We start from the raw sequence: 24,109 nt of genomic DNA, 5'->3' as shown, positions 1-24,109 counted from the left end.
TTTAGTGTAAAAAGGATTATAAACTGAACATACACAACTCAGATTCATAGAGAAAATGTACTTCTTTATTTTGGTCTACCAATAATCTAATCATCTCTTAACCTGAACCTATTGTAATGTGGGAAATAATTGTAATTGTTAAAGATTTCTTTAGGAGTAAACTCACACTTCTATCCTCTTCTCAGGCCCTTTTTATGGTAGCTTTTAGGTATATGGGAGGAGAGATGTGGCTTAAGAAACTTCATGTTAGAAGATTAATTCAGTATGGCTCTTCCGAGCCCTAGGATCATGATTCTTATCCTGCTGGCATATTGATATGAGCTGATAATATTGATAGAGCTCAGCATCTGACAGTGAGCTGGTAGAGTTTGGTGGTGCAATCTGGCTGATTAAGCCTCATATCAGATCTTCCTAGTACTTTCAATCCCTCTGAAATCTATGATTCATATAGATATGGCTACCTGGTGAGCAAAATTTACAAAAGCTGCTTTGCCCCTGCTATGATATTCCTTCTGGAAACTTACCTGTAAGCACCTTGACCCATCTTATTTAGTCTATGACATTCAAGAGCCCAGGGTAGCCCAGTGGGCTATGCAGCAGTTTAGTCCAAGGTGGTCTGTGGGAGTGCTCTTTCCAGAAATCCCAATGATGACTGCTGGCCAAAGCCCCATCCCACCCTATTTGGTGATATTTTATTTACTAAAACACCTTTGCCTTCCTTGTCCTCTTGTTCTCTTTCTTCTTCCAGACCCCCAGAGTCAGCATTGAAAGACTTTCTTTTTCCTTTCTCTGTATCAGATATTCCTTCTCTAGAGAAGCAAGTCTTACAATTTGGCTACTCCAGAAAAAAAGAGCATCTTCACTATTTTATGGGAAAAATCAATGATTTAAGTCCTTAGTTTTTGAGATGTTCCCTAAATCATCAATGAATTTGGAAATTCCTTTTGTTTTCAAAAAAAGCTAACTTGCATACAAAATCCTTTTTGTTTCTGTTTGTTTGGGTTTTTTGTTTGTTTGTTTGTTTTTGCACATTAGAAGTCAAATTTGCCTCAGTTCTCCACTTTTCATTCCATGGTAAGTCTCAATGTCACTGCATGTATCTGAAAACCAGAGCCAAAAAATCATGTGCTTAAAAAGACAAAAGAGAAATGAGCAATCAGAATTTTCCAAATTATTACCTTATTTCCATCCATAAATTTGTCATTAATGTTCTGCTATTTAAAATGTATTTCTCTCTCTGCATTTTAATATTCCAAACTTCTTTCAGAATCCTTCTGAAATATTAGCTCCTTCCCCATCCTTGTAAGTAAAGGTAATCTCACTTATGGCCGGTATCTCTTCTATTTTGCTTTTATAGTGTTTATTACTATCACTCTTCATGTAATAGTTACATCTACATTTTTCTCTCTTGCTAGATCCTATGCTCCTTGTAGACATGGGCTATATGTTGGAGATAGCCTGATATAATAGGAAGACATGTCTAGTTCTTTTATGATATCTGACAAGTGACTTAAATTCTCTATATGTAATGTTTTATCTGTAAAATGGTAATAACAATATCTACATTGTAGCCTTGTATAATTATTGTAAAAAATACCAATACTATAGGTGAAAAGATTCCTGTATAGTATCAATTAGCAGTTCACTTTCAATAGACAATAATAAAGTCAATTAAAATGGGGCCAATTTTTAAGAATTGTCTAAGTCCACAGAGCATTTACTCAGTTTCTGTTCTATCGATATTCAGGAATGATTCTAAACTTTAAAATAAAGCTTCTAATGTTGAGAATGCAATAAAAGGAATTATAATGAATGATGAAATTAATGCTATTATTTATATCAAGAACAATTTAAATAATCCAGTCAACTGCAACTAAAATATCATATAAATTTATATAAGATGTCACAAGGTATGCAGTTTATTCCTTCTTTCAAAAGTCCAATTATTATTACAAGAGAAGTGACAAAAATTGAACCTTCTCCTGTATACCATTTTCCATAGAGCTTTTTTTATACAAATATTATCTTGTTTGTTGCTTTTTGTAGTATAGCTAGGACAGCTTGGTTAGATCAGAAAATCTAAAATTCAGAGGTTGAGATCTCTCCCCACGGTCAATTACTGACTACTTAGTAATGTGAATGGGTTAAGAGTCAGCTCCTCCCAATTTCTTGCTTCAATTCTTCTTTCATCAATCAAGATGAAGCTGATATTTTGTTAATGAGAATGGCATTCAGTTTTACTTAGACTATTTTATAGAATGTTTTTCTATTTATGTCACTTATTAGTAATAATGATAATAGCACCACTGTCTATTTATTATGTGGGACTTGTGAGAAATAAATTTCCTGCTGTTCTGAGAATCTGGATGCATGCCTGTATCATCAGTAACTGCTGACCCACCATACCTTTTGTTACCCTCACAAAAGAGATTAAGTTCCTGTCATCTGAGAACAGATCTTGGTGTCAGAAATGCCTAAATTTTAGTCACTAAAATCCATTCACTCTTTACTGCCCCAGGCCAATAATCTACTCTTCTGCCCAAAGATATACCTCTGCAACATGACTAAGGCTAAAGGCTGCATCCTATTCCAAAAAAGAAGAAAGACTTGAAATACCATTCAGAAGTGATTAAACACCTTGCTGGATAAGGGAAAAGGTATTTTCTCTTTCTCTTTCACCTTTTTCCCTTCCCTCCCTCCCCTTATTTCCTTCTTTCCTTCCCTCCTTCTTTCTTTCCTTCTTTCCTTCTTCCCATTCTCTCTTCATGGAAACTATAGCATTGTAAGCAAACACCAAACATTATAATAACAAGATCAGAACAACCACAGGCTTCAAAATGAGTCCCTTCAATTATTTTGCATTTAGAATTTTTTTGTTTTAGCTTACAAAGATTTTTTTTCCTTTTTTCCCACAAACTATGTGTTGAAAACATAAAAGATTTAAAAAACAATACCTAAATATAAATGCTTTAAAACATGATAAAATTGTGCTCACTTAGGCTTAAAGAATGCCTTCTAGACAAATTCTTTGTTCAAACACACCAGTTAGAATTCAGCCCAACAGAATTAAATTCTGTTCTTTTATGTACCATTTGGGAGCAGTCTCTCACTAAAGAGGGTATTTGATATATTCTACTTATATTATAAATTCCTAGCTGCCTCCACATAAAGTTTCCAGAGAAAAAATACCTTGCTCTAAAATGTAGTAGTAACTGCTGCAGATCAACCAGAGATTTGTGCATTACAGTTGACCCTTGAACAATGCACGGATTAGAGCTGCCAACATCCTGCACAGTTAAAAATCCATGTATAACTTTTGACTCCTCAAAAACTTACCTACTAATAGCCTACCGTTAACTAGAAGCCTTACTAATAACATAAAATAGTCAATTAACACGTATTTTGTATGTGCATTAAACACTGTATTCTTACAATAAAATAAGCTAGAGAAAAGAAAATGTTATTGAGAAAATCATAAAGAAGATAAGATACATCTGTAGTATTGTATTTATCAGAAAAAAAATCTGGGTGTTAATTGGACCCACGTGGTTCAAAGGTCAGCTGTGGTCAGAAAAGTGATCAAAATAAGCAGATCACTTTTCAATTTATTTTTTCTGATCATTTAAAATAAAGCTTTCGTGACATTGAGTAGTTTTGTTCTAGGTCAAAGAAGCTTCTTATAGGGCAGTACTTTTCTGCCTTCCTCAGAGAAAACCACTGACACGTTAAAAAAAATAAGATAATGGGTCTTAGCACAAATATATAGTTAATCTACAAAAGAAAACTCATTTTTGAGAAAAAAAAATTGTCTACAATTATCCAGGGTCAAGGTTTACATGACATTCTATTGCCATAGATTCTTCAATAAAGTTTTGAGACCTCTCTGCTAATATTCATTAGCATTTGAATCCTTCCACTCAGTGAACATTGATTAATCTTGTGTATCAGGCAAAATATTGATCCCTTATCACACTGATTACACACATACACACATCCCTACACATACACAAAAACTCTTCTGAGAATCTATTTTATCATACTGTTTAAGTTATTTATAAGTGCCATGATGATATATAATAAAATAGAAAACTCAGTGGCTTAAAACAATAGCCCATGAATCTTCGCATCAGTTGTGTAATTTTGAGATAGTCACTGAGTTCACTCATGCATCTGAGTCACTGTGTGTCAACTATAGGCATAAATCGGAGATGTTGAAGATTTAGGTCCATACAACTTCAATAAAATGAATATTTCAATAAAGTGAGTAAAATGAACCTAATGGCTTCCCAGTACATATGAAAGTTATGTTTACATTATAGTAGACTCTATTAAGTACGCAATAGCATTATCTCTCACAAAACAATGCACATGCCTTAATTAAAAAATATTTTGTTGCTAAAAAATGCTAACCATCATCTGAGCTTTCAGTGAATAGTCATTATTTTGCTTATGGAAGGGTCTTGCCTCAATATTGGTGGCTGCTGAAGGTTGAGATGGCTGTGACAATTTCTCAAAATAAGACAGCAATGAAGTTTGATGCACCAATTGACTCTTCCTTTCATGAAAGATTTCTCTGTGGCTTGTGATGCTGTTGATAGCATTTTGCCCCAAAGCAGAACTTCTTTCAAGGCTGGAGTCAGTTTTCTCAAACCCTGCCACTGCTTTGTCAACTAAGTTATGGAATATTGAAAACCTTTGTTGTCATTTCAATAATCCTTGTAGCATCTTCACCAGGACTAGTTTCCACCTCAAGAAACCACTTTATTTGCTCATCCAAAAGAAGCAACTCCTCATCTGTTACAGTTTGCCATGAGATGGCAGCAATTCAAGCTACATCTTCACATGCTGCTTCTCGTTCTTGTTCTGTTATTTCTACTGCACCTGCAGTTACTTCTTCCACTGAAGTCTTGATCCCCTCAAACTCCTCCATAAGGGTTGGAATTAACTTCTTCCAAACTCCTATCACATTGATATTTTGACCTCCTCTTAATGGCATCTAGAATAGTGAGTCCTTTCCAGAAGGTTTTCAATTTACTTTGACCAGATCCATCAGGGAAAGCACTATCTATGGCAGCTATAGCTTTATGAAATGTATTTCTTAAATAACATAACTTGAAAGTCAAAATGACTCCTTGATCCATTGGGCTGCGGAATGGATGCTGCATTAGCTGGCATAAAAACATTACCCTCATTGTCCATCTCCATCAGAGCTCTCGGGTGACCAGGTGCATTTTCAGTGAGCAGTCTTATTTTGAAAGGAATCTTTCAAAGTCTCAAAATATTTAGCTTAAAATATCTGGTAAACAATGTTGTAAACATGTTCTGTCATCCAGGCTTTGTTTTTCCATTTCTAGAGCATAGGCAGAGTAGATTTAGCATAATTCGTAAGGGCCTTGGAATTTTCAGAATGACCAATGAGCATTAGCTTCAACTTAAAGTCACCAACTGCATTAGCCCCTAACAAGAGTTAGCTTATCCTTTGAATCTTTGAAGTCAGGTACTGACTTCTCTTTTCTAGCTATGGAAATCTGTAGATGACATCCTCTTCCAAAAGAAGGCTGTTTCACCCACATTGAAAATCTGTTGTCTAGCATAGCCACCTTTATTAGGTTTTCTGGATAATTGTTGGTTCAGAGCTCTCTCAGGAGCCTCCCAGGTGTAATATGAAACTGGCCTCCATACTCAGAAGGCAAGGGGAGTGGGAAGAAAGAGGTGATTGGGGTGGGGAAGGTGTTTATAAGCAAAGGGAACTTACATAAGAGGCTTACCTTGGGCAGCAGCATGATGAATGGATCCCTGTGCCTGCCTGCCAAACCTTAAAAGTCTATCAAGAGATCTTAACTGGGTTCAGTCACATATTCTGTGCAGGTGTTCTAAACACCACGTCATTGCCTGAGGTTATCCCCTTGAAGCAGCCTCTGGGAGCAAAAATGGCAAGCAGAATTCACATTCTAAAGGCAAGGGAAGGGGTGAGGATCCTCCAAGTGTTGGAGTCCAACTCATGGCCCAATGGGCAGTCATGTCTTTTTGATGATGTTCCTCAGCGGTAACTTGCTGCAGCTTCTACATCAGCACTTGCTCCTCACCTTGTACTTTGATGTGATGGAGAGGGCTTCTTCCCTTAAGTCTTGTAAAGCAGCCTTCGATAGCTTCAGACTTTTCTTTTGCAGCTTCCTCACCTCTCTCAGCCTTCACAAAATTAAAGACAGTTAGGACCTTCCTCTGGATTATGTTTTGGCTTAAGGGCATATTGTGTCTTATTTCTGCCACACCACTCACTATCCAAACGACGCACTTTGTCCATACCAGCAAGAAGGCTGATTCACTTTCTTATCATATGTGTGCTCACTGGAGTAGCACTTTTCATTTCCTTCAAGAACTTTTCTTTTGCATTCACAACTTGGTTGTTTGGCACAAGAGGCCTAACTTTAGGCCTATCTTGGCTTTCCATATGATTTCCTCACTAAGCTCAAGCATTTCTAGGTTTTGATTTTTTTTTTCTAGGTTTTGATTTAAAGTCAAAGATGTGTGACTCTTCCTTTGACTTGAACACTTAGAGGCCCTTATAGGGCTATCAACAGCCCTAATTTCAATACTGTTGTGTCTCAGAAAATAGGGTATCTGAGAAGGAGAGAGAGAGGGGAATGGATGGTAGGTAGAGCAGTCAGGACACACACAGCATTTGTAAGTTTTCTATCTTATGTTCTTGTAGTTTGAGGTGCCCCAAAACAATTACAATAGAAATATCAAAGATCAAAGATTGCAGATCACTGTAACAAATAGAGTAATACTGAAAAAGTTTCAAATATTTTTAGAATCACAAAAATGTGACACAAAGTGAGTAAATGCTGTTGGAAAAACAGTGTGGGTTTGTCACAAACTTGTTAAACATGCAATATCTGTGAAGCACAATAAAGCAAAGCACAATAAAGCAGGGTATGCCTGTTATTAGTCTTGACTGGGCTCACTCATGTCTGGGGGCCAGCTGATGAAGATTAGTCTGGCATAGGAAAGATGGTGGATGGTGTAGTCAATTCCATATATCTCATCCTCCAGAAAGATAGCTAGGGGATAGAAGGTAAGCAAGCCTCGGTATGCAAGTGGCTTTGATGCTTTTTTATGTCCATTTGTTCACAAGGAAGGACACAATGATGCCTCCCCTCCTTTTTCATATGCCTTTTGCACCTCTTAATTCTGGGGTGGTCTTGTGACTTGTTTTGGCTAATATGTCAATGTGACATCATTCAACTTCTGACTCTAGGCTTCAAGAAGTTTCCAGCTTCTTCTTTCATTTTCTTGGAACTCCATGTTACCATGTGAGGAAACTGTACAGCCTGCTTGCGATGATAAAACTATATAGAGCAGACACTAATCACCCAGCTGAGAACTCCAAGGCAAACCAGCCTCTCAATCAAGCCATACTAGGAAAGACCAGTAGAAAACCACCCAGCAGAACTAAACCCAAATTGCTGACCCATAGAACTAAAACAAAATGATTTTCATTTTAAGTCACTATGGTTTGGAGTGGTTTCTTAAACAGCAATAGATAACTGAGACACTCTACTTGCATCATGTTTGGTAATAATATGCCACTGGCCAAATCAAATCATGTAGCTATTCCGGGAGTCAAGAAGAGGGGTAATATGTCCTATCCACTATGGGAAGAGTAAAAAACTAAAACCAGCAATGCAAGTGATCTACCATATACACATTAAATATAAGAAAACTAATGATGAGAAGCTTAAATGATTCACACAACAGCACTCATTTCATAACCCAAAGTGCTAATCCTAGCTCCTTCTACTATAAAGCCTAAGCTCCATCTGCTTTACCCTTGAAGCCAATTAATGAGAAGAGTATACAGTTCAGCTTGTGGAGTCTGGGGATCCCAACTTCTTTAAGTCTTATGCTCAAATTTCACTTTGCATTTTTCCTCTTTTGCACTGCTGAAACTAAATTTCCACCAGAAGGCTCAGAGCATTCAGATGTCAACACCAGATATGAATGAAAGTGGGCAATCTCTGAGGACCTTTACACCAACAGCCTTTTTTTTTTTACCAAGCATCAGGTTGCCCTTGTTATTAATGGGACTCCAACAGTGCTGAATTTCTGTTGAATGGGCTCTGACCTTACTCCAAATGTCTGGTTTCTCACATCATGTGCTTCAATTCTTCTAAATAGAGTTCTGTTCAGAAATTCTACTTCTGGTAATTTGTCTATTTATTGTTCTCTTGGCTTTCTTTAGTCCCAGTTGGAGATTGGATATTTTTTCCTAGTTCAAATAACTGTGACCAAAGCCCTACTGCCATTTTCAGACCTTCTTGGACCTGCTTGGGTAGACTTCCAAGAATTACTCAAAACTGCTGCCCATCTTCTCATTCTTCACACTAGATAGGATGCCCTGATATTAAAGTTTTAAACCCTACTGCTAAATTTCTTACATTTATATCCTGTTAAATCCTAAGACAAAATATTTTATTCATCTTTATGCTGCTTTACATACATTACGCTTACTGCAGTACTTTGCAGTATCCTCAATTTTGCCAGTGTTTCATTAAAGTGTGTTGAATAAATGACACAAGTAAATGTTAAATGGATACAACTTATTATTTGGAAAAGCAGTTTCAAAATGCTGCTTATTAGAAGACAAAGTTGTGCTATCTCTTCTCTGATACTATTTTAACATTAATAGGTTAGGAAGGAAATTAACCACTCTGACTCTAATTTACTAAGACAGAAGCAGCTTCTATTACTTTCTGACATGTCTGTAGTTATCTATGGATTGCCTGAAGTTACTGGGTACCATGGTGACCTGTATATATTTGGAGGCTAAGTGGAAAAACAGAAATCTGATTCCAAGGTGTCAGAAAAATGAAATTGGGTAAAAAGCAGCAAATACTGCACTGTAGATAGCACACTCATTTTTCTCTGAATCACTTTCATAAGAAAGTACAGTTCTTCCTGTCCTTTGGTGCACATAAAACAGGTGGGGGAAAAAAAAAAAGAAAAAAACAGCCTTTGTTAAAAAAAAAAAAAAAAAAAAAAAAAAAGATGACATCTGTCTGGAGTCCTTCAATAAAAAGAAACTACTGTAGTTTTGATTCTTCTTCCTTTCTAACATTTTCTATATTCCATTTGTAGCAAAAACCACATCCAGTAACATTGCAGAATAAATATGTAATGGTTAATTTTATTTGGTCAACCTCACTAAGGCCATGAGGTACCTTGGTATTTGGTTAAATATTACCTCTGAGTGTGTCTGTGAGGGTGCTTCTGAATGAGATTACCATTTGAATCTGTAGACTGAGGAAAGCAGACAGCTCTGATCAATTTGGATGGGCCTCATTCAATGTAGGCCTGAAGAGAATAAAAGAATGAGTAAGAATTTCTTTTTCTCTCTGCCTGACTTTGAGCTTAAACATTGGTCTTCTGCAATTGGACTTGAAGTCAGCCTAGAACTTACATCAACAGCAATCCTGGTTCTCAAACCCTCAGACTCAGAACTGTACCATCAGCTGCTCCCTTGGGTCTGGACTTCTCAGCCTCCATAATTGTGTAATCCAATTCCATATAATAAAAAGTGTTTTAATTTCTCTAGAAAACCCTGACTAATACAAAGTCCTTCTTCCCAGGAATATAAGAACCACTGAACAAGCCAAACATTCAGTGATGATCTCAGATTTCAGAAAAATTAAAAGTAATGGCCCTTTACTATTATCATTTAAACTTTAATCATTTTGAAGCATCTGCCTTTTGAAAACACATATATTATTCTGCAAATATATAAAACAAACATGGTTTTTAGCACAAAAGACCATGGAAAGGTGAAGTCCATATTTTCCTGTATCCATTAGCAAGGCTTGAACAAGTAATTAAAAATGAATAATACATATCTTTAAAGGTCTGATGGTTGTCATGATACTAAACAAAGGTATATTTATCATTTTCCAATGCTCATGCAGCATTAATAAAGAAAGGATGCGATATTTTTCCACATCATGCCAGAGCAAGCTTTTGTTTTTATATTGCTATTAAAAGATGGAATGGAGATTAGAAAGGATGGAGACCTAGCACCCTCCTTCCTCCATTCTCCTCTTTTATCATTCAAGAGATACTTGATAGTATTTTATGTAAATTTGTGTGTGTGTGTGTGTGTGTGTATAGTTGTAGTAAAAAACCCCATTTAAGAAATACATCAACAAGGGAAACTTAGTCAAAGCAATACAATAAAACACAAGAGTGCTTCAAAATCATGCACTTGATGGAAAAGATAAAAACATTTCAGTGGCAGAAAACTTTATGGGAACAAAGACTTTCATGGAAAGATTTGAGCTTTTTTTTTACTGCTAGGAAATTCAAGAAAGTGGTTCATGCAATGGCTGTCATAACGATCATCACAGATCTAATATATAAATGTCATATTGCTGAGAACATCAGAATTGTTGAGAATTTAAAATAGAAAGAACTCCAATATGGAAACATACTGTGAATAAAGACATTTCCTATTTTTTATGAGCCATTGATCCAAAATGGTATTTTAAAAAGGGAGAAGGATGTCCCTTTAGAAAGGACAAAAGGATAAAAGTAATGTTTTTTTTTTTAAAAAAAAACTCAGTAAGGAGCAAGCAGGTTAATCTTAATAAATAATCAAAACTTTGTAAATATGAATTTCCTCTTGTGGCTTCATTTTATTTTAACATCTTGTTTGACACCAACCTATTATTCCAGCAGTGACTTTTTATTAAAAAACAAAACAAAACAAAAAAACCCTGAATAATTTACATAATGTCAACCCCATCTATATAGGATTATTTCAAGAAAGTAGGAAGCATTTTATGCAAACAAATCAATATCATTTTGTTTCCTTACATGGCATATTATGGAAGATTTTTCTCAACTCTCTCTAGTTATTATTTAAAGATTCTCATCATTATAATTATTTCAGAAAATCTCAACTGCATGCTAGTATCTCTGTAATGGTACATTCTTTAACTTTTTATTTTGAAATAATTATAGTTACAAAAAAGCAGGCATAGAGAGGTCTCTTCACCTAGTTTATCCTGAGGATTACATTTTTTCATAACTATAGAACAATATCAAAATTAGGAAAGTCACATGATTATACTATGTTAATAGTTCTATGCCATTTGATCACATGTGTAGATTTCTATAACCACTACCCCATCCCCACTACCTCAATCAAGATATAGAAGCACAGGGCAGCCCGGGTGGCTCAGCGGTTTAGCACCTGCCTTCAGCCCAGGGCCTGATCCTGGAGACCCAGGATCGAGTCCCACGTCAGGCTCCCTGCATGGAGCCTGCTTCTCCCTCTGCCTGTGTCTCTGAGCCTCTTTCTCTCTGTATGTTTCTCATGAATAAATAAATAAAATCTTAAAAAAAAAAAGATATAGAAGCACAACGATCTCACTCATGTTACCCATTTATAGTCTTCCCTATCCCTCTTATCCTTAATCCTCAACCCTTAACTATTGATTTATACATCTGTGTTTCTATGTTTAGGTCTATCATTATATTAGGAATATTATATAACAGAATTGCAAATTATGTGACCTTTGAGATTGGCCTTTTGCATTCAGCATAATATTCTTGAGATCTCTCCAAGATATTCTTTTTTATTGCTGAGTATCATTCCATTACATGTGTGTATCACAGTTTGTTGATCCATTCACTTATTGTAGGACATTTTGGTCATTTCCGGTTCAGAGCAATTACTAATAAACATTCCTGTATAGGGTTTTGTGCAGATAGTTTCTTTTTTTTTTCCCTCTGGGATAAATACCCAGAAGTGTGACTGTTGGGTTATACGGTTATTGTACATTCAGAGTTTTGTTTTTTGTTTTTTTAGAAGCTGCCAATCTATTTCCCAGAATGGCTTATTACTTTAAATTCCTACCAATAATATGTGAGAGATCCAGTTTCTCTCTGCATACTTGTCAGCATTTGGGACTGCCACTATATTTTATTAGGTTTTATTTTTTAGAGCAATTTTAGGTTTATAGAAAATACAGAATTCCTATAAATTTCCTGACTCCACACACATACAGCCTCCCCATACACTAACATGCTCCCCACTATCAAAATCCGACATCAAAGTGGTACATTTGTAATAATCAATGAATCTACAATGATACATCATTATCACTCAAAGTCCATAGTTTGCAATAGTGTTCCCTCTTAGTATTGCACATTTTATGGATTTTGAAACTTGTATAATGACATGTACCTACTACTATAGTATCACAGAGGATAGTTTCACTGTCATTAAAATCCTCTGTGCTCCACCTGTTCATCCCTGCCTCCCCTAACCCCTGGAAATCACTAACCTTTTTACTGTCTCCATAATTTGGCCTTTTCCAGAACGTTAAATTATACAATATGTAGCCTTTTCAGATTGCAAATTACACTTAATAATATGCATTTAAGTTTCTTCCATATGTTTCTATTTGATAACTCACTCTCTTTGTTTTTCTTAGCAGTGAATAATAGTCCATTGGGTGGATGATATATCCCAGTTTACTTATCTATTCACCTATTATTATGGGCTAAATTGTGTCCTCCTTCTTATATTCACATGTTGAAATTCTAATCCCTATTACCTCAAAATGTGGCTATACTATGAAATAGGGCCTTTAAAGAAGTGATTAAGTTAAAATGAGATCATTGGGACTTCATCAAGATAAGAAGCTTTTGCACAGCAAAGGATACAGTCAACAAAACTCAAAGACAACCTACAGAATGGGAGAAGATATTTGCAAATGACATATCAGATAAAGGGCTAGTTTCCAAGATCTATAAAGAACTTATTAAACTCAACACCAAAGAAACAAACAATCCAATCATGAAATGGGCAAAAGACATGAACAGAAATCTCACAGAGGAAGAAGATATAGACATGGCCAACATGCATATGAGAAAATGCTCTGCATCCCTTGCCATCAGGGAAATACAAATCAAAACCACAATGAGATACCACCTCACACCAGTGAGAATGGGGAAAATTAAGAAGGCAGGAAACAACAAATGTTGGAGAGGATGCGGAGAAAAGGGAACCCTCATACACTGTTGGTGGCAATGTGAACTGGTGCAGCCACTCTGGAAAACTGTGTGGAGGTTCCTCAAACAGTTAAAAATAGACCTGCCCTACGACCCAGCAATTGCACTGTTGGGGATTTACCCCAAAGATACAGATGCAGTGAAACGACAGGACACCTGCACCCCGATGTTTATAGCAGCAATGGCCACGATAGCCAAACTGTGGAAGGAGCCTCGGTGTCCAACGAAAGATGAATGGATAAAGAAGATGTGGTTTATGTATACAATGGAATATTACTCAACTATTAGAAATGACAAATACCCACCATTTGCTTCAACGTGGATGGAACTGGAGGGTATTATGCTGAGTGAAGTAAGTCAGTCAGAGAAGGACAAACATTATATGTTCTCATTCATTTGGGGAATATAAATAATAGTGAAAGGGAATATAAGGGAAGGGAGAAGAAATGTGTGGGAAATATCAGAAGGGAGACAGAACATAAAGACTGCTAACTCTGGGAAACGAACTAGGGGTGGTGGAAGGGGAGGAGGGCGGGGGGTGGGAGTGAATGGGTGACGGGCACTGGGGGTTATTCTGTATGTTAGTAAATTAAACACCAATAAAAAATAAATTAAAAAAAAAAGAAAAAGGAAGAAAAATAAATAAATAAATAAATAAATAAATAAATAAATAAATAAATAAAATGAGATCATTAACCTGGACCCTAATTCAATATGGCAGATGTCCTTATAAGAAAATGTTAGGACACAGACATGCACAGAGGGAAGATCATGTGAAGGCACATGGAGAACATGGCAATCTAGAAGCAAAGGAGAGAAGCCATCAGAAGAAACCAACTCTGTCAACACCTTGATCTTGAATTTTTGCCCTCCTGAATTATGAGGAAATATACTTCTGCTTCAAGCTACCCAGTCTGTGGTACTTTGTTACAGCAGCCTTAGCAAACTAATAGACCTACTCAAGGACATCTTGTCTGCTTCTGAGTTTTGCAATTATGAGTAAAGCTGCTATGAAAATATTCATGCAGGTTTTTGTGCGGAAGCTTTCAACTCATTTTACAAAATACCAACAGTATAATTGCTGATCATAGAACAAGAGTATATTTAGTTTTGTAAGAAACCTCCAAATTATCTTCCAAAGTGGCAGCACTCTGGAAGTGTTGGAAGTTTTACATTCCAGTGTGTGAGTGATCCAGTTTCCCCACATCTACACCAACACTTGTTATTGTCTGTTTCTTATTACAGTTTTCTCAGTGGTTGTGACATGGAACCTCAATGTGATTTTGTTTTGCATTGATATTGGCATCTTTTCATGTGCTTATTTATCATTTGTATATTCTCTTTTATGGAATGTATCTTCATGTCATTACCTGTTTTCTAATTGGATTGTTGGTTTTGTACTGTTGAGTTTTAAGAGGTTTTTATATATTTGAGATAAGAGTCTCAAATATGTGGTTTACAAATATTTTCTCCTAGGCTGTAGTTTGACTTTTTATTCCTTAATAGAGGTTTTGCTTTGTTTGTTTTTTTTTTTCAGAGCAAAGGTTTTTAATTTTTTGAGATTTATTGTCTTTTATGAATCATGCTCTTAGTGTCATGTCTAATAACTCTTTAATAACTCTTAAACAAATCTTAGGTTCCAAAGATTTTCTCCTACATTTTCTTTCTAAAAGTTTTACAGCTTTACATTTTATATTTGAATCCATGTTCCATTTTAATTTTTATGTAAGATGAGATTTAGGTTGAAGTTCATGTTTCTATTTTGTCTATGGATATCTAATTGTTCTAGCACCACCTGTTGAAAATATTATCTTTCCTCGACTGGATTTCTTTTTTACCTTTGTTAAAAATCAGTTGTCTGCACTTGAATGGGGGGAATTTCTGGTTCTCTACGTTGTTCCATTGATCTATGTGATATTTCCTCCATCAAGAACATACACTATTGATTACTGTAGTTATATATTAAATCTTGGTATCGGGTAGAGTGATTCCTCCTCCCCCTTTATTCCTTTTTGACAAAATGTTTAGCTATCCTTCCTTTACATTCCCATACAAATACTGGAACATACATTAATTTCTCTCTAAGCAAAGAGTGTATCAGTGAACCAGTTAGGATGCACAGGAAATATTTCAAAACTGAGATCTCAAAATATAAAGACATTGTATGTCTGTGTGTGTGTGTGTGGTATAGTTGTGGTAAGAGAGTGGAAATTTCCTTATTATAACATATATTGATTTGTTGTTTGTAATTGATGCACATGAATTACATTCTACTGTTTCAATTCAATTGTTTAGTATCAATTGTAATTTAACTCCCTAATTCATTGCTTGATGCCTAATAGGCATTTAATAATCATGAATAAATGATTTCTCATTAAATATATTATAATCAAATACTAAGCAACATCTTCATTAACATAAGGATAGCATTTCCTTTACCATATATTAATAAATTGACTGACTAGAAGACCTCATATGTACCTCATTGGATGCACTGCTGAAAACAAGGAAAAGATTGGGTACTTGTGCATTCATGATTTTAAAGCAAATATTGTGAACTCTTGACCATGGCTATACATACAGGAAGGAAGGAAGAATCCATTTCTTAAAATTTGCATTTTTGTTATTATTAAACACAGATTATGAGTATAGAATATAGGACAAAAGTGTTCTTTAGTTTCCCCTCCAGTGGCTAATCAGTTCATACCAAGTCAGACTGTTAATCATAAGAAGGGTGTCCTGTTTTTCTTTTTCTTCTCCCCTCATCCTGATTGTCTAAGTCTTTTATCTCATCTACTTTCTTGTGAAATTCCATGTAGTCTCTTCTAGGTCCAAGAACCAGATAAAAATCATTCCAATAGGTTGAGTTTTTCTTCCATCACAAGAATTAGACACAAGAGAAGAACTGGGTAGGGTTGGAGGTTTGCCTCAGTCTAGCCTTGAGGTGACTCAGTGTATTTACAAGACTGACAAACATTTCTTTTTTAGTATTTTTCTCATCTTTTAGTGAAATTCTGGAACCTATTACTAAAAGATTTTCTACCACTTTATCAGGACTAAATAAAACATTGTTTTTTAATTCTAACTTAGTGTGGTCCATGACCTCTGAAAGGAAGGTAGAGATGTATAATGTACCCCAGCCCAACAGAGGATTGACAGACAGTTTTTAAAATCATGCTATAGTATTTTCCCAGAAAATTATAAGAAGAAAATTTTCTCTCTTTTCCATATCTCATGTGTCTGCTTTTATGCCAGGAGTCATAGTACACAGAATACATTCACAGAGTAGTGATTAATTCTATGCTTATGAACCATTGTTGAAGCAGAGAAAAGGGGAATCATTTTTGTTATTTAAATTTGAGAAATGAAGAAACTAAGGCTTAAATGATTCTGCAAGGTTAAGGAGCCAGAACTTCTGGATCCACGGTACAGAAACTTCCCAACACAGTATATTGTCTTCTTGAATAATGCTGAAAACTTTGTGGATTAGTAACCATAAAAAAATAAAACTATGCAATATAAAAATGTTTTTATTTACCAATGTGGTCACTAAAGGAAAGCTAACTAATATTCAAGGACAGAAATATAATATTGATTTTTATCAGTGAATATGGTGAAAAATTCAGGCTTGAAGTTATTGTATTACATTTTTAGATTAATGAAACACTATGGAAGCCTAATTTCTTTGAATTATGACCCCATGAAACATTTTTCAATAACTAAAAGTCTCCACACTCCAAAGAACACTAGTTTTTGACAATGCAACAAAGAAAAAAATAAGAGAGAGACAGAAAGGGGGTGGAGAGAGAAAGAAAAGAAGGAAGGAATGAAGGAGGGAATAAAGGAGAAAGAAAAAAACTGAAAACATTAGGCAAATATTGTTTATCAGTGGTACTAATTTGTTTAAAGTATTATGTTTTAATGATTAAATTGTTTCACCCCGATGGAAGCTATTGATTACAATAAATGTTTACTGCTTGGAATTGTTAAGAAGGTGACTAGGGTCAGACACCAAGAACTGTTTTATAACCATTGAGACTCTAGTCTATGTCTTATCACTTAGACTTAATATACGGTCTGGTACCAGCTCTAATAGGAAACAGAAGCACAGACCCAGCAAGACTTACCGTCTTCATATACAGTGTTAGACTAATATAAATTGATTATACACTATCTCATTGCTGCAGAGAAAAATCTATAGCTACTAATGGGTTTTGCTTTTAGAGTTGAAAGTCACAGAAATATTATATTTCTGTCCTTGAATATTAGTTAGCTTTCCTTTAGTGACCACATTGGTAAATAAAAAAACCACAGAAGGCTAAAAGGTTCCCATAAAATTCAACTACTGTATGTTTAAAGAAAATAAAGTGGACTTTTACATCAGGGGTGTGGTTTCTCACCTGACAACTTTGGTAACAACTAGTGATAATCCTTCTGGTCATCCATATTTCTCCTAATAGTTATCCATGACACAATTCAATTTATTCTGTAGGAAAATCCTGAGTGATCAAAGCATATAGAGTCATATGTTGGGAATATGGAAATATATTTAATCTTATTTATGGTGTTGGAAAAATATAGTCTGAGTCCTCCCCCATTAGGGAAATCTCATTTAAACACTCAATGTATGAAAAAATAAAATACATCTGTAAAAAAACAGAGGGGGAAAGCCCTATCAACTAAAATAAATTTTGCAGGTATTTAGTACAGTTTAATTGCAGGAACACATGTTCTAATTGACAAATGGGACCAATCTGAATATCATTAACTCTTTGTCCCTGAAGAAAGGGAAATTTAGCAAGTGTCTTAAATCCTCTACTGAGGTTTCCTCATCTGTTAACTAAGACAATAAAAGATATTTTCCTCAAAAGGAGATCTGGAGCTTTAATTAGTATTCTTAATGTACAAAAATAAGTTATAAGCACTGTAAAATCTAAAGGAAATTACACATACAACTCTACTGAAACAGAAAGGAAAGTAACCAACAATGTTTATCTGGTCTCGTGCATAAGAATTGGAGGTTGAGTCAGAAGATCCAGAATTGGTAGTTTGCAGACATGGCCCCCATTTTTGCCCTTCCTGTATCCACATGCTTTTCCATATAATATAATTTTGCAATCCCCTCCCATCAGCACAGAAATAGACACAATTTCCACCCCTGAGTTCAGCCATGAATGGCTCTGGCCAGTGATATGTTCATATACATGACACAAAGAAAGGATTAAAATGAGTTTATATAATTGGGTGCATTCTCACACTTTGTCCTCTGATACTGCCATGAAAGGACACTGCTGGGCTAGCCTGATGAAGGATGAGAGACACAGGGAGCAGAGCTGAGGTTTCCCAGTTGTCCCAGATAAGGCCATGCTAAATCATTTGATAACCAGGTAACCACCAAGCATGATCAACACAGTTGCTTCTAGAACTATTCTATTAATGTAAACAATAGATTCCTATAGTTGTTTGTCACAAAAATTCTATGGCTGTTTATTCTACACCATTATTAAGATTATGGATAACTGATGAAAAAAATTTACTGAAAGTGTAGTGCTACTATAACAAAAATAGGATCCATTCATTGATTTGGAGATGGGGAGACAGGTAGTAAGGAAAATATCAGAGGAAGCTAGGAAAACTGGAAGAAAACTACAGCAGAAAAAGTGAAGTATGGTGACCTGTGTTATAACATTCTGTCGCATTTAGTAAAAATGTCACAGGTAAACCCAGAAGTTAGAAAATGGACCTAACAAACTTTGGGACTTGACTTAAGAAATGTCCAAGGAAAGTACTGAAAATATCTTTTGGTTGCTTTTAGCTGTTCATGATAAGATTCTACAGGAAAAATGAACACTAAAAAGCTGGCTAGTTTCTAAGCAATATTTAGGGGGAATGTGGAGAGGTCAGAAATTTTGGAAATTTTTAGTTTGAAAAATAAAATCATTCACATCCTCAGCCTCTCAAACAACTAAAGAGATTACCATATTAACTAACACTTTGCCTTGGGATCAAGGATCTTTGAGGCCTTTGGTTAAGACTTCTGAAAGAATTAAATTTGTACCTTATAGACCTTCTCAGCTGGACAAATAGACTCCTAGGAATCCTAATAGTGTCATTGCACAGCAGCTTGGTATATCAAAACTCCAGTAATTAAATCCAGGGCGAGAAGAAGAGGATGCAACTTGTGGTGTATGTAGTGAACTCAAATCTGATACAGAGAATACCCACACAGGTTTCAAGATAGTTTTACCTGCAAAAGCACTACTAGCTTGTTTTAAAGGGGCTTAGTCACTCCCAGATTACAAAATCAAGACTGAATCAAGAAATATATTCCTCTCCAAGGTAGGGGAACCTGGCCACAGTTTGCTTAGAACAACTTCAGAATTGATATAGACCATCTATTGATATAGACTGCTACAGTGCCTGTTAGTTTTCTTTATTCAAATAAAAGTTTTGGGTTTTTTTAAATTATTTTCTCCCTGACCGAGTAGCACAAAACAAACCTTTATGATATTCATGGATGCTGTGGCTCAGGAATTTTGGCTAGAAATAGTGGCAATAGCTTCTCTCTGCTAAACAATGTTTGGCACCTCAGCTAGAGGACTTAAAGGCTAGGAACTATAATTATCTTAAGGATTATTTTCTAAGATGCCTGGATAGATGCTAGTGGGTACATTAGCTGTATCTGTTGGGTATAACTTCACGTGGTCTTCCCATGTGGACTTGACTTACTTACAACATAGTGGTTGGGTTCCACCAGAAGTATCACTGAGACCATTTTTATTTTTATTTTTTAATTTAAATTCAATTTTCTAACATATAGTATAATACCCAGTGTTCATCACATTATGTGCCCCTCTTGCCCATCACCCAGTTACCCCATCCCCTCACCAACCTCCCCTTCAACAACTTTCAGTTTATTTCCCAGAGTTAAGAGTCTCTCATGGTTTGTCTTCCTCTCTAATTTTTCCCCACTCAGTTTCCCCTTCTTCCCTTTTGGTCCCTATTTCTTATATTCCACATATGAGTGAAACTATATGATGATTGTCTATCTCTGATTGACTTATTTCACTCAGCATAATACCCTCAGTTCCATCCATGTCAATGTAAATAGATGATAGGTATTCACCTTTTCTGATGGCTGAATATTAGTTAGTTAATTAGTTAGTTAATATCTGTTAGTTTACAGATTTCTAGGAATGCATCCATTCTTCCAGATTGTCTAATTTGTTGGCATATAGTTGCTCATAATACATTCTTAAAATCGTTTGTATTTCCTTAGTGTTGGTTGTGATGTCTCCTTTTTTATTCACAGTTTTGTTACTTTGAGTCTTTTTTCTTTTTAATAAGTCTGGCTAAGGATTTATCTATCTTGTTAATTATTTCAATGAATCAGCTTTTAATTTCATTGACCTGATCTACTGTTCTGGTTTCTATTTCATTGAGTTCTGTTCTAATCCTTACTATTCTCTCCTCCTGCTGGGTTTAGGCTTTATTTGCTGTTCTTTCTCCAGTTCCTTTAGGTATAAGGTTAGCTTGTGTATTTGAGATTTTTCCAGTTTTTTAAGAGAGGCTTGTATTGCAATATACTTCTCTCTTAAGACTGCCTTTGCTGTATCTCAAAGGTTTTGAACAGTTGTGATTTCATTTTCACTAGTTTGCATGAATATTTTTAATTCTTCTCTAATTTCCTGGTTGATCCATTCATTCTTTAGTAGGATGCTCTTTAACTTCCAAGTCTTTGAGTTCCTTCCAAATTTCTTCTTGTAATTGAGTTGTAGTTTCAAAGCATTGTGTTCTGAAAATGTGCAGGGAATAATCCCAATCTCTTGGTATCAGTTGAGACCTGATTTGTGATTCGGTGTGTTGTCTATTCTGGAGAAAGTTCCGTGTGCAGTTGAGAAGAATGTATATTCTGTTGCATTAGGATGGGATGTTCTGTGTATATATATTTGTGAAGCCTATCTGGTCCAGTGCATCATTCAAAGCCTTTGTTTCTTTGTTGATCTTCTGCTTTGATGATTTGTCCTTTGTTGAGAGTGGAGTATTGAAGTCTCTTGCTATTAATGTATTATTATCTCTGTGTTTCTTTACTTTGGTTAACTGGTTGATATAATTTACTGCTTCCAAATTAAGGACATAAATATTATTATTAGATCTTCTTATTGGATAGATCCTTTAAGTATGATATAGTGTCCCTCTTCATCTTTTACTACAGTGTTTGGTTTAAAATCTAATTTATCTGACATGAGAATTTCAATATCAACTTTCTTTTGAGGTCCATTTTCATGGTAAATGGCTCTCTACCCCCTCATTTTCAGTTGGAGGTGTATTTAGCCTAAAATTAGTCTCTTATAGACAGCATATGGATGGGTCTGATACCTGGTGTACTGAGACCATTTTTAAAGACATAATCTGCCACACAATTTGAGTGTTTAGGGGCATACAATTTGTCATTCTATTATGTAGTCCTCCTAATCAAGGGAACCCACATCAAAACCTATTTAAGACTGTAAGATTCTGAACATTGAGAGATTAATGCCATAACTGGATGATATTGAGAGTGGATGGGATAGGGTTGAGCAAGTAATTGAGCACTTACTCTGAGCAAAGACTATTCTAACTTATGCTAATAGACCCAATTATTTCTCTTTCCTTGTGCCCACAACACTCTGCTATATAAATTTTCAAAGCTTTCCCAGGGTAGTTGTAAGGAGATATTGATATAATTCCCCTCCCTGTGCTTGACCGTATCTCCTATCCTGCCCAGTGAGTTGTTTCCAAACATGATGCAAACAGAAGCTTCAAATGGTCTAGTAAAACAGTACTTGCCTTTGTGATTGCTGTCAGTCATCAGCATGACATGACTAGGCCTGCCTATAAGAAGATGAGAGATGTGGAGGAGAGCCAGGAATGACCCAGTTATTCCAATAATCTGTCCTCTATCACCCAGAAATAGAATTGAGGTACACCAAAATTACCAGAGCCACCTAGAATTAGCTGACCACCTAGAAGCATGAATTTAGTTTATTGCTATGGACCAATGAGGTCCTACATTATTTGTTATGAGACTTTTGTGGCAAAAAATAAACTCATATCCATATATCATATACTAAATAACATCCATTAAAAGATCAAAATAAATTATTGAAAACTACATCTGAAACTAATGATGTATGTTGGCTAATTGATTTTTTAAAAATCAGGGGGAAATTTAAAAAGAAAAGATGAAAATGAATGCAATTCTCGAGTTATACTGGATTCCATTGTTACATCAGGAAGGCACAACATGGCTAATTAACTTTCCAGTTTTTCCCATGAACTACATTTATTGAGTACATGCTTGAGAAGCAGAAACTTACTATTCAGGGTGAAATTCTTTTAGGTATACATATCACACTCACATCCTGTTAAGCCACAGAGAAGTGATGAACATCTGTATGAGATTGCCATTTGCACGGGAGAATAGAGCCACCCAACAAATTATCTGTAGTTTGGAGTTAATGTTAATTAGAATATCAATGATTTTTGCACATCTGCCTGTGAAATCAAATTTACATCCTTAACATTTTACTGTAGGAAATTTCCTATTTAAAAATAAGAGACCAAGAAAGCACTTTGCAATGAAAGGCTCTATATAGAAAAATAAGAACTACTTTACAAATCACAAATGAGCATCAATTGTAGATGCACCTTTAGCTGGAAGTCTATAAAAAACTATGCAAATGTTAATAATAATGCACACCATTATTTCTCATAATTTAAATATATCACTGAAACTGAAGAAATTGTTTTTATAATATCAAGAAAATCTGAATGAAGAGAAAGGAATTCTAACTTTCTGGGTGTTAATCTAAATCTTTCTGGGTGTTAATTCTTCTATTCAGAGAGGTATTAGAATAATTCAATGTTACTCTAAGCAGGTACATTATATCTAGTTTGAAACATTCATCTATTTCAAACAACATTGATTAAATTAGGTGCTAAGTAGTAACCTAAGTGATAACATATTCAGATCATCTAAAGCACCTTCTTAGATGTGTATCTAAGCCCATGTACCTCTTTTTAAAAATCTTTGCATATCCCTTTAGGACCAGGAGAAATCCACTGGCATTAAATTTCCAATTGCTGCTGAAAACCATTAGAAATAGATTCAAGTGGCAGTTTCAGACAAATGAATGAGAGGACAGACTCTGGATTCAGACAGCCAGGGTTAGTGCTTCCAACATTAACCATTGAGCAAGTTACTTAACCCCACTATGCCTCAGTTTCCCACCTGTAAAGTGTGACAATTGTGCCTACATTATATGACTGCTATGAGTTAATACATTGCTTCACACATAAGCATTCAAAAAATGTGAGAAATTAGTATATTGAAATGTAACCATAAAGCTCAGTTGCCTAACCATCTTTGATCATATATTAGAATCATTATGTGTATCTATGGGATTTGATACATGTAAGGTGTATGCCAATGAGTGGTATATATGAACTTTGAAATACTGATTGCTGAAGCATGTCATGGTGATAAAAGTCTGAGCTCTAGAATCAGAACTCCTGGGTTTTGATCTCAGCTCTTCCACTTGGGAGCTGAGTAAGTAAAGTCTTTAAATCTAGTGTCTTAGCTCAGCTTCTTATCACTTTCTCACATGTAAAATAAGTATAATAATGAAATGTTTTTGATAGGATTGTTTTGATGAGTAAAAGAGATAATGTGTGTAGAGAATTCAGTACTATTAATTATTATTCCTATTATAATAACATGCATTTATTCCAGAGCTGTTACTTCTTATGGATTATCCATTCACATTCTCATGTAGATCTTCCTCCTAGACTTCCTTTTTTATCAGAGAAATGTCATTCAGTAGTACCTGCTTAAAGGTCATGAAAAATATAGCAAGGATTAAAAATCCAATGAACACATTTTAATTGACAACTTGTGGAGCAATAATCTTTGCATTCTGCCAGATACATTTTAGAGAAATATACGTGATTTTCTTTTTTTCCCTGGCACCTCTTCAGCAACATTTGCACCATG

The 24,109-nt window shown here is 35.3% G+C and overlaps 1 long non-coding RNA gene across 3 annotated transcripts; it reads right to left on the bottom strand.

Annotated features, from left to right (window-relative positions):
• Positions 1-673: 673 nt before the first annotated feature.
• LOC140604129 (uncharacterized) lies at positions 674-18,487 on the bottom strand. 3 transcript variants are annotated; one of them, XR_012007151.1, is made up of 4 exons: positions 18,331-18,487; positions 17,475-17,573; positions 9,248-9,357; positions 674-1,100 (listed from the first exon to the last, which is right to left on the bottom strand). It is a non-coding gene; the product is annotated as an uncharacterized lncRNA (long non-coding RNA). The 3 variants fall into 3 exon arrangements; XR_012007152.1 differs by lacking the exon at positions 9,248-9,357; XR_012007150.1 differs by lacking the exon at positions 674-1,100 and having other exon boundaries at positions 9,190-9,357.
• Positions 18,488-24,109: the final 5,622 nt, after the last annotated feature.

The sequence above is a fragment of the Canis lupus genome, chromosome 14 (assembly GCF_048164855.1).
Source record: "Canis lupus baileyi chromosome 14, mCanLup2.hap1, whole genome shotgun sequence".
Classification (NCBI taxonomy): Eukaryota; Metazoa; Chordata; class Mammalia; order Carnivora; family Canidae; genus Canis; species Canis lupus.
The sequence above is the reverse complement of the archived record's forward strand: the minus strand, read 5'-3'. Positions and strand labels throughout refer to the sequence as shown.